Source organism: Hoplias malabaricus, chromosome 8 (assembly GCF_029633855.1).
Source record: "Hoplias malabaricus isolate fHopMal1 chromosome 8, fHopMal1.hap1, whole genome shotgun sequence".
Lineage (NCBI taxonomy): Eukaryota > Metazoa > Chordata > Actinopteri > Characiformes > Erythrinidae > Hoplias > Hoplias malabaricus.
This window is the reverse complement of record NC_089807.1, coordinates 9,737,265-9,746,207: the sequence shown is the minus strand read 5'-3', so window position 1 is coordinate 9,746,207 and position 8,943 is coordinate 9,737,265.

Sequence of the window (8,943 nt, the reverse complement as noted above, 5' to 3'; positions counted from 1 at the left end):
CTTTAATGCATGGGGTGGAGGTGTGTGGATGGGGGGGGGGGTGTTAGTTGAAGTCAGTTTGTGAAGTAGGCCTGGAAGGTTGCCAGTTTTATTCTCATGACTGACAGGAAATTAGGGGGTGGGAGTGGGGTGGTTGGAGGGACTATCTCCACCCTCAACATCCATGGCTAAAATGCCCCTGAGCATGGCATATAAATCAATACTGTCTGTTACTATAACTGTAAATTAATTCTTTCTATATAATGACACTTCAGCTCAAAAGCACACTTCAGAATGGGCGATTTTTACCATGGAGTTTAGAGCAGAGTTTAACACGTTTGTTTTGCTTCTTAGACTGGATGTGTGTTTTTTAATGAAAATCTTTTACTTGGTAGAGACGTCACACCATGTGGAACTTCATTAAACATTAGGTTCCACAAACACACAAGTCATTTATCTTATTAACAGCAAAACGTCTGAATGGCACCTGAAAATCCATCCACTAAAATGTCCTTTAGGGCACTCCATTGATTGTCCATTGATTCTCAGTGCTGCTCTTTAAGCCCTCAGGTTAGGAATCGTGGTGTGGTTTTTAACCCTGATCTCAGGTCTGACAAACCAATCAATTCAGTTGTCAAAAGCTGTTTTTAGTACCTCAGGTCAATTACCAAAATTAAATAACTTCTCACTCCATAGGTCTTAGAGAAGGTCATCCATGCACTCATTTAATTTCACTACTGTCAGCCTTTACAGGTGTCAGCAAGTCTTCACTGACTAATTTACAACTAGTACAAAATACAACTGTAGGACTGCTTACACAGGAGACTGTTCATATGCCCCATATTTAACCTGTCTTTCCTGGCTCCCTGTGTATTCCAGGGTCCTGTTCTAGGTTGTTGTATGTGTCTTTAAAGGTGCAGGTGATTTTACTTTGTTTTTTAACCAGTACAAAATAACAGTAACATGATTATTTACTAGTTATTTAAGCAAGTACATCAGCACAAGTGCTTCCTGTGGCTGAGATAACCAGTTTGGAAACTGCACTCCAGAGGTGATATGCTGTGGGTCACTTTGACTAATGTACTGGTTTGAGCTTTAATTGTTTTTCATCTCTGTGTTTGTGTGTGTGTTGTATAAGCTGGGTGTTGCACTGTGGAGTTGAAGAATGGCACTCCTGGGCTCAGGAGAGGTTTGTTATTTGGCTGAGGAGTTGAAGCAGGTTCCTCTGAGAACAGAGTAAAAGAAAAAAACCCACCAAAATGTACATAGTAGGGTACTCAGTATGAATGAGGATCGTTCTTCACTGTTTCTGGCACCTGTATATAGAGGAGATTCGAGGTAAATGGAGGCGGAGTAGAGCGACTAGAGCTATAAATAGTTTTAGAGCATTAGTGACAGAGAAGTGGAGTTCTGAAGGGACAGCATATTGTTTTCTTCTTCGGCGCTGGAAAGTTTGAAAATGTTCCGCTTTTTTCTGCTTCTTAAACCCTGCATTATCACCACACCCAATCCCATTTCCTGTGTATGCCTCACGAGACATCTAAACACACTCTCTCACACACATATACACAGACGCTTTCTCTCTCTTTCTCTCCTATTTTATTCCATGTTAAAAGGGATGATCTGTGGTGACAAAACAGCAGGCAGCTGTGATTAAGACGGCAACACCCATAACTGATGTCTGTATGACCGACTTCAAGTTTACGGGGAAAAAAATACAAATACAATACAAATATTCCCTCTAGCTCTTTCTCTCTCTCACCCTCTTTCCCACAGTCTTCACACAGGAACAACACACACCACAGATGTTTTTCCTTCTCGTGTGTTGAGGCAGGGGAAAGTGTTTGGCAGACAAATCTGTGGCTGCGTGTGTGCTGTGTAAAGTTTAGGTTTTGTGTGGGACATAAAAAGCTGAAATTGCCTGTGTTATGTAAAGTTCTGTACATGTGTGTGTGTGTTATGAGAAGCTGAGGTTGCATGTGTGTTGTGTAAAGTTTTATGTGTGTATAGCTGTATAGTGGCAGTTCTGTGTGTGGTTCATGTTTGGGTTTTGTTTGGGCCCGGACTTCACCCATTCCCAACGAAAAGAACATCTGCTTCCATTTACTGCAACAAGGCCTGTCTCTCTGCCTCAAACAGTATGAGTGAATTACACTCTCCCTCAGAGAGAGAGAGAGAGAGAGAGAGAGAGAGAGAGAGAGAGAGGTGGGGAAGTGAAAGAGGGGTATGGGATGGAGTTACATTTTTCTTGTTTATGTAACAGAATTTGGTCAGAATAAAAAAAAAAAGCCTTGCATGGCCAGGATTAATCCTTAGTCTAGACTTACTACAGTCATTCTGCTAGTCTGGTTTAATACAGTTATGTTTATTTTCTGTGTCAGCATTCCTGAGGTTTGCCACATGGCACAGTGGTCTAAGCAACTTCCCTATCACAGGGAGGTCACTGGATTGATCTCCAGTGATGCCACAGCTACACAAGGCTCTGGGCGTCTAGGATGAACATCTCCTCCTTCACAAACACAACCCATGCCAATGTGGGCTTCTGTTAGCTAGCATAACAGATCTGTATAGTTATCGCTCTCCTCCAAGTGCGTTGAGTCATCCAGTGGTGTTGTGTTTGAAAAGAAGCCGCAGTAGGCCTCACAAGTTTCAGATGAATTGTGGCACTGGGGGTGATGAGTATGTGTGGGTGGTTCTTGGTAAAAGCGTAGAACTGGTCAGAACAAAAGCACAAATCTGGGAGAAAATTGGCAAAAATTATTTCATATCACTTAAGAGCTGTGTTTCTCTTGACCCCCCCCCCCCCCCCACCCCCCAAAAAAAAAAAAAAAACTTTGAGTTTTCATAGCACAGACAGAGTGTCACCCACTAACATGATAAGACAAATCCAGAGAGATTAACTGATAGTGAAGGAGAGACAGAGAGAAAAGACAGAGATCAAAAACAAATAGGAGAAAGATCATGAAAAGGGAGAGAGGGAGGGGAGAGAAAGAATTAAAGAAAAGGAAGGTGACAGGAAGTGTCTCCACAATTTTCTGTGTGAACTGTGCAGCACACCTATGTGGACCACGTCGTCTGGCTCTCAGTTTTCTGTCTCAGCATCACTGTGGAAACTACAAGGAAGCAAACAGCTCTTTGTTTACGTCCCAGTGAGGACAATGAAATGCAGGGGTTGTTGGAGAAAGGGTGCAGTATCAAAACCGCACAGGACAGTTAAACTGGCCCTCTGACAAAGCAAAAAAAAAAAAGGATCACATTCAAATTCCTCCACCACAACAGAGACCTCAGAGACCACAGGGAGAGAAACAACAGAAGAATAGTTCTGCCATTGTTAAAGTTGTTTATGAAAGAGTGGGCTGTTCTGGGCCCTCTCCAAGACTATGGGACGAGATCTGAAAGTCTGGATTGTTTTAGAGAAAGCACTGGACAATATTGCATTTTTCTCTGGTGCTTCTCAGCGCTCTCGCCTCTGAGAGGGCAGGCAGAGGAAGAAGGGGAGAGACAGAGAGAGATGGAGAAAGCAGTACCATTGCATAGCAGTGCTAGGACTTCTGTGTACGAAACTCACCTATAAACACACACCCACACTGTGTATATAAAGCTATATTCACATGAATCTAAGCTAGTCATCCAACACCTTTACCTGACCTCACTAACAGTCTTGAGGCTGAATGTCATAAAATTCTCAGGGAGGTCTTCCAAATATCCATCTAGGTTAAAGTGTTTTTTTTTTTCTTTATGTAACATGCTTTTTCCAATTGTTTGAAAAAACGTGTACATAAATTGTTATCTTGGAACCACTAATGTGCACTAAATCACTACTAATTGTAGTAAAGTATTTTAAATTATATCATTCATTCATTCATTATCTGTAACCGCTTATCCAATTCAGGGTCGCGGTAGTTCCAGAGCCTACCTGGAGTCAATAGGCACAAGGCAGGAATACACCCTGGAGGGGGCGCAAGTCCTTCACATGGCAACACAGACACACTCACACCTACAGACACTTTTTAATCGCCAATCCACATACCAACGTGTGTTTTTGGACTGTGGAAGGAAACCTGAGAGTTTTTGGACTGTGGGAGGAAACCGGAGCACCAAACACGGGGAAAACACACCAACTCCTTACAGACAATCACCTGGAGCGGGAATTGACCCCACAACCTCTAGGTCCCTGGAGCTGTGTGACTGCGACACTACCTGCTGCACCACCGTGCTGCCCCCTTCTAATACAATTTAAATATATTTATATATAAGTAGTATAAGTCATATGTCATATATTTCATTCATTATCTGTAACCACTTATCCAATTCAGGGTCACAGAGGGTCCAGAGCCTACCTGGAATCACTGGGCGCAAGGCGGGAATACACCCAGTACTTCACAGGGCAACACACACACGGACCCTTTTGAGTCACCAATCCACCTACCAACATGTGTTTTTGGACCGTGGGAGGAAACCGGAGCACCCGGAGGAAACCCACACAGACATGAGGAGAACACACCAATTCCTCACAGACAGTCACCCCGAGCGGGAATTGAACCCACAACCTCCAGGCCCCTGGAGCTGTGTGACTGCGACACTACCTGCTGCGCCACCGCGCCACCCTCATATACTTCATATGTATTGTCATTTGTTATTTTATTAGTGTCTATTTTGACATGGTCTGTTCATTTGTATTAGTGAAATGTATTATTGTACAATGTATGATTATATTAATCTAATTTGGTGTGAAAAGTAAAGGCCAACTGGCCAATCTGGATCCTGGAATTTCATTCTTCGAATCAGTCAAGCCAGGGTTTCTGCAGTCTGCTAAGTAGCCTTCTACATTTGATCTTCAAGTTTAAGATGATTTGGTACCCATCTGATCATTCCAGCAGGAGCATACCATGTGACTTCTCACATCTTGTTTGTATCTAGCACCACTTTCATGGTCTTCAGCGCATTCTTGTTCATGATTGGCTGAGCCAAGTTGGTCCAAGCGTCCACTGGAGCATTTGCCTCTGCATGGCATACAGTGCTTGTTTATGCCTAATGGTTTCCAAACAACTTTCCACTCCATAGTGCGCTACCGGGTGTATGACTATCTTGTAGAGCTTCTTTTTTGGCAAACTGAGCATCCTCCTGTCACAGAGAACTCTTGTGAATTAGCACAATACGGCACTGGCTTATGCCTCTTGTGTCAATGGCAAAGTCTTGTCATTAGGAAATATTGAAACAAATGGGGAAAACTGAGCTGTGCAGACTTGAGGCTGCTTAATGTTTCGAACATGCAGTGCAGGTTTTGAGGAAAGTGCCAGTAAGGCTACAAAGAGGCCAGACAGGGTGTGTGCTTATTTTACTAATATTAGGTGTCCATGCTGAACATGTGTCCTGGGCCAATAAAGTAATGCTTCACTGAAGAACAAAACCTAATCCGAGGAGAGAAAAATTACTCTTGCTACTAGAACAATCACAGCATTTTCCCCAGCAACCAGGGAGCTTTTGTGGATTTTAATTAGCTTTGTAATTAGCTAGCAGGCCTGTTGAAACACAGTTGGACAGGTTTTTTTTTATTTGTATTAGTAAAACTAGTTAAAGCCTGTGTGTAATGCTGTTAGTATGCAGCCCAGGATCACTGGATATTGTCATCTGCTTAATTTTAGCCTGTGCTTCATGTAAATTTATTTGATATGTCTGTGCCATGTGTTTTAGATCTTGTTTGAAATGTTGATTATAGGAATGCTACAGGACATTAGGAACATGTGGGAATTTATAGGAGCAAGGTCAGCAGTGGAGAGGCATATTGCACACTGGGCTAAGTGTCAGGCAAATGCTTGAAATGTGAACTGACCCTATATTTGGTCAGATACTGGGAGCTAAATGCTATAACCCGTAAAATAATCACAGTGGCCATAGACCAAATACACACACCCACAGTAGTTAATAAAAACATAGTCCTTAAAGGCTATATATAGGAGCAGCTAAAAACTATGTACAATTACTGCCTCTCCCATCTCAGACCACTTCCTACAGCTTGACTGTGTCTCCATTGGGTCCTCACACTTGAGTCTCTGCAGAGACTTTAGTAGTATTCAGTCTTTTATACAACACGAAAAGGATTTGCCAGTAGTTCTGATTAATGGAAAGGAGAAGGAGGGCTATTCTACACACCCAGAGAGCGAGGCCAGTCATGCTCTCTTGGACTGCAGTCCTTGGATGGCTGGGGGTCAAACGTGATCTTCTTAAGATAAATCCAAAGACTAGACTATCGTGCCACTCAGGAACCCCAAACATCTATCGCTTTGCAACCAGTCAGGCTGTGTGTAGGGACCTGACTGTGGGTGAAATTCTGGAATCGACCTGTAATCATTATAAAGGAAAACTCACAAGCTTTTTATTGTGCTGATATCTTACAGTAATAGCATTAAAAGGTCATGAAAACACATGTCAGTGTGCTGGGGGGTGGGGGGGTGGGGGGGGTTACAGAGTGATGCTGGATTATCTAGTGGCCCTAGGTTAGAGTATTTAAGACTTTTAGAGGTGAAGGGTCGTGGTTAGATGAACGAGAGCCAGACAAAACCACATTCCATGAGAACAGTGAGATTCCAACATACACACACACGCACACACACACACACAGCAAGGTTGTGTCTGTAGAGTTCTCACAGATAGATCTAGCTGCAGAATATCAAAGGGTTGAAGTATAAACAACTTGAGCATGCAGTATGAAGACAATGGTAGGAGAGTGACAATGAGAAAAGGGGAAAGAGGGCAGCAGTTTGGTGTATTATAATTCTAACAGCATGAGATAATATAAAGATGGTCCCCTTAGTCATTTACTTAGTCACTGATGTTTTCAGTGAGAAGCCCTGTAAAACAGCAACATTCAGACTACCTTCTGTTAAATATCTCAGAGTGCACACCTTTAGCCCCAAGGTCAAATAACAAATATGATGGATTTTTAAGTGAAACTAATTACACATTCTCTAAATCTACTGAATCTGAGAACTATCTTCAAAATACAATAAATAAATGTGTCTATTTCCCAAACAGAGAAAACATGCAATTCCTTTTCTCATTTGTTATTATTTTTAGTTTTATGCATCTTTCCTTGTTTTGTAGCATGCCATGCTGTATTCAGTCTCTTGTCCTTCTTGCTCTTGCTAGGGAACTGGCTCTGCAGGGTAACTGAACAGTTGGATTGGCTTATTTCAGTGAAACTCTTGCTGCATTAATTGGATCAGCCGTGCATGTTGATACTCGCTGTGACTGTCTGAGAAAAATAAAACCTCATCAAAATAATACATTTCTCTAATTAATTAATAAAAAATTGGTCACTGATCCTGATAGAATCATCACACTGTCCAGGTCTGTCATTTTGTGATGGCTTCTCTAGAGACACACACTACAGCACACACGCCGCTCAAATAAACAAACATTACTCACTGCTGCCCCAAGGTCACACTGATCTCAATCAATGTTAATAATTCATAAATAAATGTATTTTGCGTAGTGCAGAATTACAGTATTATTACTGTAAGGAGCTGTAGGTTAATTGCCAACAAATTAAAAAACTGTGGTCAGCACTAACCACACGTAATGAAGTCCTGTCACAGTGTATTTTCAATGTTTATGCTTTAAAGTGGAGGGACTCGGTGCAGCATACCCATTATCCCTTTATAGATGCAATCTGTAGCAATGAATTCATTATTTTTTTTTTTTTTTTTTGTAGATTTTGTTGTGGCTCTGTGTCACAAAGACATTCAAACCCACCCCTATCCACTTCAAAGAACCCCTTTCTCACTGTAAAACTCAAAGCTTCCTCTGAAAGACCCTCGGATGCCCCCTACACACCCTCATTGCTCTCTCTATGCTCCAAGCAGCATCCCTGCAGATGGTCTGCTCTATGTGTAATTATTCTGACTCTCAGAGATGCTGTGCTGCAATTACCACACTAATCACAGAGTGAACACACACCGAAATAAACCCCACACACTCTAGACAGTGAAAAAAAAATCCCTGCACACAACTTCTAGCACAGAATGATAGGTTTGAGAGTTTTGTGTGAGGAATTAAAAACAACCCTTGTGGGAAAGAGTCAGAACAATACAGGAAAGCCACAGAGGCTAGAGGGAACATAGCTCTCCCTCTCTATCACACACACACACACACACACACACAGAGATTAAACTCAGGTCTGACAAGTCTGTCAGTTTGCATCTTGTATGCTTTTCAGTGATGCAATTCAGAAAGAGCACTCAGCGTAGAGCATTCACACACACACACAAACACAGAGAGAGAGAGAGAGTGGGGCCACATACACCATCACTTTTGTCCTGAGGTTACATAATCCATTAGAGTATTCACTGGTGAATTAAACTCAGTGGATAAAGTGGATACAGCATGTTTACATACAAACTCGCAGTTTTCCACCAACAAATTTACTTTAACTGTCGCCAATCCCCGTGTATTAGCCCTATTTTCATGGGAGAGCCTTAGCACAAATAGTCAAATCCACCTCTGACCCACAAACCCGATTGCAGCCGAATACAGAACCTAAATTCCTGTGGCTCAGAGCGCCGCTGTGATGTAACGGTGGAAGGAACCTTGTTGTGTCTTACTGTTGTGTTGCTCAAGGCTGTAGTTTGTAGAGAAACTTCATATTTATTGGTCTGAATGAAGTACACACAGAGACACACCGCCTCTGGCCATGGCCCATAACAGACAGGTTTGACTTGAATGTATTCTAAAGGTGTTAAAAAGACCTATAAGCAATTTGAATCTGAACATGTCATGGCTTTAAGCATCACACATGTCATTACTCAGCAGAAATTCAGATATTTTTCGAGGGGAGTAGAAACGTTGTATTTCATTACAATAAAAGAGTAAATCCTGACGATGTACTTTGGTTTAAAAATTCAGTCATTTCACAACCACAACTACTGTTAGAACACCTTGTACTACACTCCAAAAAAAAAAAAA